Source organism: Leptopilina heterotoma, unplaced genomic scaffold (genome assembly GCF_015476425.1).
Source record: "Leptopilina heterotoma isolate Lh14 unplaced genomic scaffold, ASM1547642v1 Lhet_237, whole genome shotgun sequence".
Taxonomy (NCBI): domain Eukaryota; kingdom Metazoa; phylum Arthropoda; class Insecta; order Hymenoptera; family Figitidae; genus Leptopilina; species Leptopilina heterotoma.
The window spans coordinates 1,668,841-1,680,721 of NW_025110953.1; the positions used below are offsets into that span (position 1 = coordinate 1,668,841).

At 19.2% G+C, this 11,881-nt stretch overlaps 1 protein-coding gene across 3 annotated transcripts in view; it reads right to left on the reverse strand.

Moving 5' to 3' along the window:
- The window catches only part of LOC122502757 (diacylglycerol kinase 1), a 212,761-nt gene extending 202,292 nt beyond the window's left edge, over window positions 1-10,469 (reverse strand). For all 3 annotated transcript variants that reach the window (XM_043612953.1, XM_043612952.1, XM_043612951.1), the window contains exon 1: window positions 10,358-10,469. The gene's annotated coding sequence lies outside the window, so the exon portion shown is untranslated. The remainder of the gene's footprint in view (window positions 1-10,357) is intronic.
- Between the last annotated feature and the right edge of the window lie 1,412 nt (window positions 10,470-11,881).

Sequence of the window (11,881 nt, forward strand, 5' to 3'; positions counted from 1 at the left end):
TGTAACAAATTTTTTTTTAATTATTGATAAAAATACTGTGCAAACAAACAAATTTTTTTATACATCAAAAAGGAAATCAAAATCTATAATTGTAAGAAATTAATTCAATCTCTATATAAATATAGAAATAAATTATAATAAGATTAATAAATTAATTAATAAATAAAATATATAAAATACATATTTTTATTTATTATAATAATAATTATTATTATTATTGTTATTAGTATTTGAATATTACTTTTTATTTTTTTTTTAATTTTTATATTTATTTATATTTATGACTTTATATATTAATGTCAATTTAGCAATATCATTCCAGCAATAAAAGTGACGTTTTTAGAGCAAATCGGAAAAGTTTTGGTATCAAGATGATTGACATTCAATTATAATATAAGCGTAGATAATATTTTCTCTAAAAATATTTAAATTTTTGTTCTGTATTTTATAATTTAAATCGCTAAATAACTCTTTTTTTAATTACATTTGAAAACAATTCACTTTTTCAATAACAAAATATTTAAATAAATAATTTTTTTCAATTTTTGTTTAACATACTATTAATCATATATTAATAAATTATATTAATTAATTAAAATGTGGAAGAAGTTAGCACGTATTAATTAATCATACTAAAGAAAATTTTTCGCACTGATGAATTAAAAGTAAATAAATTAAAGTAAATATTTAATTAATAAATTAATTAAAACATTATTTTTAATAGTTTTTGAAAGTGTTCTTTGAGAATTCAATTATATTCAAGGAAAAACAAAAGTTCTCTTAAAAAACACATAAATCCACTTGTTTACAATTCCAATTTATAAAATTTCAAAACAATTTGAATAACAATTTTTCCAAAAATTAACTTCCTCAAAATTTTGTAATTATAATTTAAAATTTTAATTGTCAAAAATTTGAGATTAAATCCTTTTGAAATCCAGTTTAGTTATAAAAGTTGTAAACGCATTTCTTATAAAATTCAATTATTTTTCAAATATTTGACTAAAATTCTTGTCTAAATCAATTATTTTTAATCATTTTTGACAAAGTGAATCCATTTATTTTAGTGAATTCAATTATTTAGACAAAAGAATAAAGTTCACATAAAATAATTCTAAAATTCATTTGTTTACAATAATTCAAGTAAATTTCAATTATTCGAAAATTTTTCAATTGAATATATATTTAAAAATTTAAAAACTATTTGAATAAAAATTTGTAAAAAATCTTTTTCAGAATTTTTTAATTAAAATGATATAAAATTGAATTTTAATACAATTTTCTAAAATTTCAAATTGAATTAAAATATTTAAAATCAATTGAATTTCATTTTCTGTAAAGTTCAAATATTGTCATAAATAGGAAAAGATTTTTTAAGGTTTTATATTAAAATTGGTGATGATTTAAAATTTTATAAGGGAAAGAAAAGAAATTGAAGAAGAAAAAAAGAAAAAAAAATCTTTTTAATATTTTCAAATATTGCTTGACACAAAAATCCAGAATTCTCTTATGAATTCTATAAATTTAATATTTTTCGAGTACTTTTGATAAAATTCCCTGACTTTTTCTTAAATTTCAAAGGTTTCAAATTGAAATTTTGGAATAAGCCTGAAGTCCGCAACGTTTTTTGAAAACGAAAAATCAAAAAAGAATTTTATTCAATAAGTTAAATTTATTTCTAATTTTCAAGAGCGTAAAATTTTAAAAAATTGTTAGTTAATAATAGTTACTTAAAAGATAATCGCTCAAAAATAATATAGATTTGAAGCCAAAATAAAATAAATCGAAGTAATATTTTTTTTTGTTTTCGTTTTAAAAACGTTGTCTACTTCAGTCTCTGATGTTTTTGAAAATTTTAATTTTGAATAATTTTAATTAAAAATTCTAAAGAAATTAGTTTTTAAAAAAATTTTCACCCTTTTTCAGAAATTAATTCAATTTTTTAATTGCATTAAGTTGGATAATTTTCGAATTATTGAAATATCGAAAAATTAATTAATTAATTAATTCAATTTTTGAATTGCATTCAACTGAATAATTTTCGATTTATCGAAATATCGTAAAATTTAACTGAAAACAATTTAATTTTACACATATGTATTTAAAATGAAATTTCCTTTTTATATTAATAATCGAATTCACAAATAAACTTTCTCGAATTTAATATAAAAATAATTGCGAAGAATTTTAGTTAAAAATTCTAAAAAGATGTTTGAATTTTGTAAAAATTACTCTGTTAATTTTTAGAAATAATAAAAGTTCAGAATATTTAAAATTGTAATTTTTTCAAAGTGTGTTGAGTTCTTTTGTGGAATAATAGATAACAATTAGTATTTAATATAATTTAACAAAATTAATAAAATTTTCTTAAAATTTTCTTAAAAAATTTTGTTTTCTGAAAAATCTTGATTAAAATTTAATTTAAAATTTCTTCAAGATGATATTAAATTCTCAGAAGAAAAAATTAAGTGAAAAATTCTCGAAAATTTTCAAACAGTTGCAAACTTTGTTACGTTTTATTGAAATAAATTTTATATTTTAAGGACATTTGAACAATTATTACCATTTTTAGAAATAATCTTTTCTTTGAAAGAAAAATATTTAAATTTACAAAAAAAAAATTATTTAAAAATTATAAAATTTTAACTGTAAAAATTTTTGATAATTTCCATAAGAAACAGTAAAAATTGTTATTAATAATAATTTTTTTATTTCTAAAATACAAATATATTTATGTTTCCAAATCTTCTTTTGTTTTGGGGGATACAATGAATATTGATTATTGATGAAAAAAAGAAAATAGATAAAAAATGAAGTTTCTTGATAAGATACATGAGAGAGTCTGCTGGTGATGGTACACAGTGTATTTTTATTCATTTTCTATTTTTGTCTCATATTTTATTTCGCGCTTGATCGATTGAGCGAAATGAAAATGTGATTGAAGGAAAGATCAGGGTCTGATATTTACTTTCCCAAGAGAGAAAAATAAAAGAAAAAAAAAGAAGAAAGAAGAAAAAAAATTACTGAAGTTGTTCTCATTTTGATTTTTGTATATATATAATATTAAAGTCTGTCAGGTGTTATAAAATGTTTCAACAGGTTGTCGTTTCTTGTCAATTTATTTTTTCTTTCTTTCTTTTTTTTGACCCTTGATTGACCTCTCACAATAAACACAAAAAGAAAAAATTTCTATAATTCAAGTTTCAAGTGACATTTATTTTTGTAACAATTTTTATTTTTCAAACGAGTCGAACAGATTTTTTTTTATTTTTTAGAATAAATTTGAAATTATAATTATTATTATTATTACTGTAATTATTTTTTATTTAATTATTTCTAGTTGAAAATAAATATTTTCTTATAATTGACGAACGAATTGAACAGAATTTTTTTATTATTCATATTTTTTAGAATAAATGTACAAAATTTATTTTCTTAAAATTTAGTTGCTATAAACAAATTGAACAGATTCTTTTTATTTAAAACATTTTTTTTTTAATTCCTATCTTTTTTTGGAATAAATTTACGAATTTATTTTCTTAAAATTTAATTGACGAACGAACTGAACAGATTTGCGACTGGTACAACATACGTGTGTATATACACCCAATAAAATTTGGCTAACAGCCATGTGACAAATTTTGCGAAACACCGGAAATTGTCGGGATGATAAAAATCAATGAAAAGACCTGTTAAGAATTTTTTTCTTTTCTTTTTAATCTCCAGCACTATATTTAAGTAACGCTTTAATAATTTTTTGAAAATCTCGTAAAAAATTAAAAATCAAAATTTTTCTTGTTTTATGCTTAGAGAAATTATTTAAGAAGAAAATTATTCCTCTTGTTCCTGGAAAATTTCACTTATTCTAATGAATGTTCAAGTCTCTCGTAAATAATCAATTTTAATAATTGTAATTTACACCACACTTGTGCGTCCATTATTTCGCTTTGTTATTCATAAACTAATAACAATGAAAGCCATAAGGGGAATTCCGAATTGCGAAAGTGCTTTTAAAATTTTTAATTTATTTCGGCAATTATGATATTAATTTCACGAAATGTACTTTGATATGGATTTTATGTGAAAAAAACATTAAAAGTTTAAAAAAATATGACGAAACTAACAATTATTAGAATAATTATAACAATAATAATAAAAATAATAATAGTAATTATAATAATAATTATAATTTCAATTCTTCCACTTCTTTTCTTTTGTGAGTGAAAATAATTTTACCTTGTTAATTTTTAATTAAAATTGTTAATTTTACCTCTGTTATATTTATTTATTAACTTTATTGATTATCACGTAGTTAATAAGGTATTTAATAATTGTATCCCCGATATTATTAATTATTAATTTTGTTATTTTACTTTATATAAATATGTAAAAAAAATTAATGTTGATAATAGAACACGAGGTTAGAAAAAAAAAATTATTTTCAAAGGTAAATTTTGTTTTGATAAAAGAGTTGATCTTTTTCACTCATATCAGTCTTCTTCGCAAACAAAGTATTGTAGGTAAGGTTTATACATGTGCTTCAAGTTTTATAAATCTTAGTTTAATTGTTCAAGGCAATATTTATTTTTCCTTCTGAATGTTAAAAAATTTCCCGAAAATCTGTATACTTTTTTTATTTATAGACTTTTTAAACAATTTTTTTTCTACTTTGTTATCATTACTTATTATTTTTATTATTATTAATCACTTTTTTATTATTTATTATTATTATTATAACGACTTGTCCCGCTTATTTTTTTAAATAAATAAAATAATTATGATTATGGTTTATTGTTTATTATTATATTTTATTATTATTATTTTTTTTTTATTATAATTTTCTATTATTTATTATTTATTTATTTATTTTGTTTATTTATTTATTTTTTAGTGGCAGAGGCAATAATTAAAGAAATCTTTCTACTATCAATAACAAAAAGTTTTTATAAAAAAAAAATAAAAACTAAAAATAAATAAAACAAAAAATAAAACAAAATAAAATAATAACAAAATAAAACTTTAATAAAGAACAAAATAAAATAAACAAATAAAAAAATGTAAAATTGATAGTAAAAAATAGTAAATGATAATAAATAAAAGTAATAGTTAATAACAATAAATAATAAACAAATCGTATCTAAAAAGAATTAAGATCAACAGTTAGAAAAGTGAAAAATTTACAATAAACATAGCAACAGGTGATAATGAATTTTTTATCAATGTCTTTTTTTTTTCTTTAATTCTTTCAATAAATTTCATTTTATGGAATGTACATTTGGTAGATTCGAAAGTTGGAATTGAAAAAAAAGAATGATACAAACAAGGAAACAACTGATTGCATTTGGTTTTCTCTCAATTGCAAAGTGAAGGAAAATTAATTCCTTTATACTTCGAATTGCAAATAAGTTGAATGACAGAGTTTCTGCTTCCTACTATATATACATATATATTTATAAATATATATATATATATAGTAGGAAATCTCTTTTTCTCCAATGCACTTTTAAGGAGCTTATTTTAAAAATAATAAGAAAAAGAAATCGAATAATGTACTTTTAGAGTACCTAGAATTTGCACAATTTTCAATCAAACATTTATTTTTTGATTTTGCTTTTAAAATGTGAAATTATATTCAAATCCAAATGTATTTCGAAATAAATATATATATATATATATATATATATATATAAATAAATAAATAAATAGTTGTAAAAATGCATAGACAAATAAATAAATAGAAAAGTAAATAAATAAAAAATTGGTAAATAAATAAGTAGATAAATAAACATACAAGATAAAATGTATAAAATTTATTTATAAATTGTTAACTTTAGCAAAATTATAAATTGACTAATTTGGAATTTAATTTTTTTCTAAATTAATTGCTAATTTATTATTTTACTCATTATTATTATTATTATATTACTTTTTAGTATTATATTTATTTTTTAAATTATTCTTACTATTAAATTATCATTTTTTTTAATTTGCAAAAAAATAATTTTCTTATTTTCGAAATTTCAAAAATTTTTTGCAGATGCGAAGGAAAAAAAATTGTTTTTCTTTCTTCTTGCATGTATTATACTTTTAATTTGTTTCTACTTTGAAATGCTTATTTTAACATTTTTATAAAATTGGTTTTTATCTTTCAAACTAGTATCGCTCCAGTGTTGTTCTAACAATAAATTCTAAACTGAGCGCCTAACGAGAACGAAAGAATTTGAATTAGAAATGCTTCTAAATTTAAGTCTGATCGTTCTTTTAATAATAGAAAACCAATTTTTCGTTTTTTTTTAAATGATGAATTTTTGATTTATTGTCTAATTTTAAAAAACACTTAATTTTTAACTTGTAGCTTTTATATTTTTTATTTCTATTAATATAATTTACTCTGTAGGTTTTTTTTTCTTGTTGCGTTATTATAAAAAAATTTTTTCAATTCTTGCGTTCTTTATTTTTTTTTTGTTTTTAGTTCATAAAACCTTTGTAAATGTATTTTTATTTTTTAAGTTATCTTTCATTAATATTTCGATTGTTTAGATATTTTCATTTTTTAGTTCCCTTTCAATTTTTTTAGTTGTTTTTTTATTTTAATATTGTAATAATTTGATTTTTTTAATATCGAAGAAAAGTTAATTTTTTAATTTATAAAAATATTTTTAATTTAATATTTTTAATTTTTTGATTTTTTTAATTGAAAAATTAATTTTTTTTTAATTATTAATAATTGATTTTTTTTAATAACGAGGGAAAAAATAAGTATAACGTATTGTTCTTTTTAATGAACAGAATCTGTCAATTCTCCACACATAAATAAAAAAAAGAAAATAATTAAAAACTTTTAACTGTAAATAAAAAGTTTTGTCGCGCATGTAGACTGAAAGCATCAATTTCCATTATCATTAATCAAGTTTGTTACTGTGTCTGTCAATGTTTCTCTATCGATAAACAGAATCCGATCACTGAAATACGAAACGTGTAAGTGAAAATTTAATTACATCTCAATTTTAACGAACTGAAGTTAAGCTAAATTCAAAAAACACAAAAAAAAAATTGAATAAAATAAAATAAATTGAAATAAAAATCTATATCAACCCCATTAAAAATATCTTCGAAATTAGTCTCAAAATAAATTACTTTTCTTTAAAATTAGGACAGAAATTTTTATATCCTTCTAAATCTGAATCAGTGAAAAGTCGTCTGATAATTTAAATTAGTAAAAATTTCTACTAATTGTTAGTAACTTTGTACTGAAACTTTAGTAAAAAAATTTGAAACTTCTTAATGAAATAGGAAATATTTACTAACAACTAGTAGAAATTTTTACTAATTTTAATTAGTGGGCGATTTTTCACTAATTTAAATTTGGAGAATAATTTTGAATTTTACATTATTATCTTTGGGTAAGTTTTGAATTTAATCTTTATTGATTCAAAGTAGTTTGGAAATATTACTTTTTTACTTGTTTTGAATTTACTTTTTTAATTTTTAACTTTTAAAAAATTGTTAATAGGTAATAATAATTTAATAATTTAATTAAATTCTTAATCCATTGTTGTTAATTTCTTTTTTTTCTTAATAATAGTTATTACAATTATACATTTTTTTGGGAAACGTAATTATTATTTGTAAATAAATTTTATATTAGATAGATTAGAATATTTTATATTATTATTATTATTATTATTATTATTATTATTATTATTATTATTATTATTATTATTATTATTAATAGTATAAAAAAATATTTAAAACTGTAGTGTATATTATAATTAAAGAGGCGTAATTATTTTACTAAAATTTTTTTAACTGTCCCCGAGAAGTAATTAAATAAATTCATTAATTATGTAATAAGGGGTTAGGCTCAAAAATGGTGTAACGGAAGAAAATTTATTTTTATCTTCTCGTCGTGCGAGCACTTTCCCTTAATTAAATTTCGCGTCAAAATTTATTATTCAAAAAATTTTTAAATTTAGAAAAATTAATTAAATTTTTTAAAAAATGTATGGGATTAAAAAAGTTACATACTTAAAAAAAATTTTACTTTATCAGGACATTATTGAGTTTGTGTATTTTTGTAAATAAATCTAATTAAATAAACAGATTTATTTATTAAAAATAAAAAGCGATTAAGTAATGAAAAATAGTTATTTAATTAAATAAATTTATTTAATTACAAAAATGTGTCAAATTAAAAAAATGTACTTTAATTAAACAAATTTACCTTATATACAAAAATGTATTTAATAAAACAAAATGGATTTACCTACTTAAATTTAATTTAATTAAAGAAATTTATTTAATTGAAAAATTTAGAAACAAAATAATATTTAACTTTTGGGAATTAGTTTTATTTTATTTTTCAAATCTAAATATTTTTCGTAAATCTAAACAAACATAAAACTATGTATATATATCCAGTTTATGGAAAAAGTTTTCCCCTCTAATGTATTTCAAGAGGATCGATATGATTATAAATATGTCAGAATTTATCGCTTAAATTCCGATTAGAATTTTAAGTACAAATTAAGTTTAACTTTTCACCCTCAAAAATTCTAGGTCTCTCTCTCTATTTTTCTTTTTTGATAAAAATAACGAAATTTCGTCGTTTCTAAGACGAGAATAAAATGCGTGAGATTAATATCTTGAATTTTGTAATAAATCTCAAGATTTTTGCGCTTGATTTCATTTATAATCCGAAAATTTCAGTGATATACGCTTTTGGAAAATGTATAATAACAATAATAATAATAATAAATAAATAAAATAAAAAAATAATAGGCCTTTTTATTGCAAAATGATTAAAAAACAGTTTTAACAAAATAATAACAATAATAAAAATAAGAATAAGAATAATATTAATAGTAATAATAATAAATTATTATTTTACTAGTATTATTATTATTATTATTATTAAATGTAATTTAATATTGAATTGGATTATTATTATTATTTATTAAATAAATTTAGTTACTCACAAAATATTTTTTATTCAAATAAACGAAAAGTAAAAATAATAATAAATGTCGTTATTGTTATTATTATTTATTAAATAAATTTATTTGCTTTCAAAATATTTTTTATTCAAATAAACGAACATTAATGAAACTAAAAGTAAAAATAATAATAAATATCTTTATTGATATTATTATTATTTATTTATTAAATAAATTTATTTACTTACAAAATATTTTTTATTAAAATAAACGAACATTAATGAAACTAAAAGTAAAAATAATAATAAATATCTTTATTGATATTATTATTATTTATTTATTAAATAAATTTATTTACTTACAAAATATTTTTTATTAAAATAAACGAACAGTAATGAAACTAAAAATAAAAATAATAATAAATATCTTTATTAATATTATTATTTATTTATTAAATAAATTTATTTACATACAAAATATTTTTTGTCCAAATAAACGAAAAGTGACGAAATTAAAAGTAAAAATAATAATAAATGTCGTTATTGTTATTATTTTTATTATATTATTATAATTATTATTGTATAATATGTGTGCTATAGTTGTACACACACGTGGAACACTTTATCTTTAAAGAAATATTGTTTCTAAGATTACTCGTAAACTTTTCGAGCTGAGGAAAATTTATTCAAATTAAAATGAAACTTCTGTATTTTCACGTGAAGAAAAAAAATTATATTTTTAAATTCACTTCCGAATTGAGAATTCTTATTTAATTAAAATTTCAAAATGAAAAATAATTTAATTTCTGAAACTAATTATTTTTCAGCACTTTTCGTTTTCATGAACCCAGCGAATGAAAGTAATTTTTTTTTTCAATTTTAAATTATTCTTTATTGAATTTGTTTTAATTTCGAAAATATTAATTGCATTTTTTTCAATCACTGCACTTGAAACTAATTTTTTTTTTTAAAGAAATTTTCAATTTTTTTTTTATTTTGAACGTATCTACAACTTTTTGTACATTTTGTTTTTGTTTTAATTTTTTAATTTAATTTTCATGTTAAACCTTTTTTATTTTGAACGAATTTACAACTTTTTGTATATTTTGTTTTTGTTTCAATTTTCAAAGTAATTTAAAGTTAAAAATTTTAAATCCACTTTGAAAATAAATTGTAAATTTAGTAATAATTTAAGTAAACAATTTCAATAAAAAAAACATCCAATCAGATGAATAAATACAATTGTTTTAATTCTAACTTTTATGAAAATAGTTCAAAAAAAAAATTGAATATTCTTTTTATAGATTTTTAAAATGTATTTTATTTGAGAAAAAAAAATTATACCTGGAAATAAAATTTTTCTCAACTGTTGTGTAGTGGAAAAAAGTTTTCAAAAAAGATGCAAATCAAATATTGACTCACCATTTCCGAAACATGATAATGTTTACTTTTTTATTCACTGCACTTTTTTTTACTTCACGTTCATTAATTTAGTTGATGAATAATTTTAATTAATAATTATAAATTATGTTATGATATTATTTATTATTGTAATTATAATTTTTTATTATAACTATAATTATTTATTATAATTTTTTATTATAAGTATAATTATTTATTATAATTATAATCTTTTTATAGTTATAATTTTGTTATTGTAATTATACTTTTTCGATTACAATTACAATTATTTATTATCATAATTACAATTAATTTTTCTGTTTGTAATTTTTTCACTCGACAATAATAATAATAATTAGTGAAAGGAATGAAAATAAGAAATTTCTCTCTTGAATAAATTACAAGGTGGTGTTTTGTATGTGAATCCGTTTGACAATTTTCAGTGTCACTGTGTACATGTGAGTAAATTTATAAATTTAGTTTTTCTTTCTATTTAATATTTTCGTTTTGAGGACGCGAAAAAACTTGGTGAATAAACACGAAGTGAACACGCGTGTAGCGCGAAACCAACTGAGTTGTGAAGCTGATTGGTGTGTCCGCAGATACGATCCCTGCGCAGATCCACCATCTCGCATTCGGCACTGGATTCTCTCTCAGTCAAGTCGTCTGTATGGTCTGTATAGTTGCATTTTGTGCCGGTGTGTTCATTAAATAGCCAGGAGAACCTGTGAAAGGACCTCCACCCTTTTCCAATGATGGCAAATATAAGCTCAACTTAGAGAACTACATTACGTACACAACACAAAACCTGATTGCTTCAATTTTGTCCGTTTTACCATTTTATATATTCTATACATTCAATACATTCAATACATACATATATATATATAGTTGAGTAGAAAATAAAATAAAGGAGAGAAAAAGAAAAACTGAAAAATCCAGAGAAAATCTTGAAAAGATTTTTTGAGATTTTGATATATAAGAAGAAATTATACAGCCACACTGAGAAAACAATTTATTTGAATCAAATATAATTATTTTTGTTATACAGTCAACTAAAAATTATTTTTGAATTAAAGACACAGTTTTCTTGAAAGTATTAAATTCAGACCAAAGTGGATCAAATTGATACCAAAAAATTAGGATCGATTTATGATTTAATCCATATTTTTGGTACCAATTCGTTGCGATTTTAGGTCCGTAAATTTGCTTGAAATTCATGAGTGTTATAGGTCAGGGAAAAGTTAGGGATTTTTATTTACAGTACTGGAAAAAATTAAATGTTTAAAATTCAAAAGAAATTTCAGAATTTTGGTGTCTTTTTTGTTTGTGTCATAAATTATGAAATTGACACGAATTCTAATACTAAACCCTCAAATTTTTCTATTCCTGACAATAATTTATTTTTAAATAACTTAATTCGTGAAGAACTATCATAAATTATAACTTATAAATTATTTCATAAATAATTTTACATATTAAATATTTCAAAATTACACGGCGAGAGGATATATATTATAAATTTTGTAAAAGTATTTTGCAAAT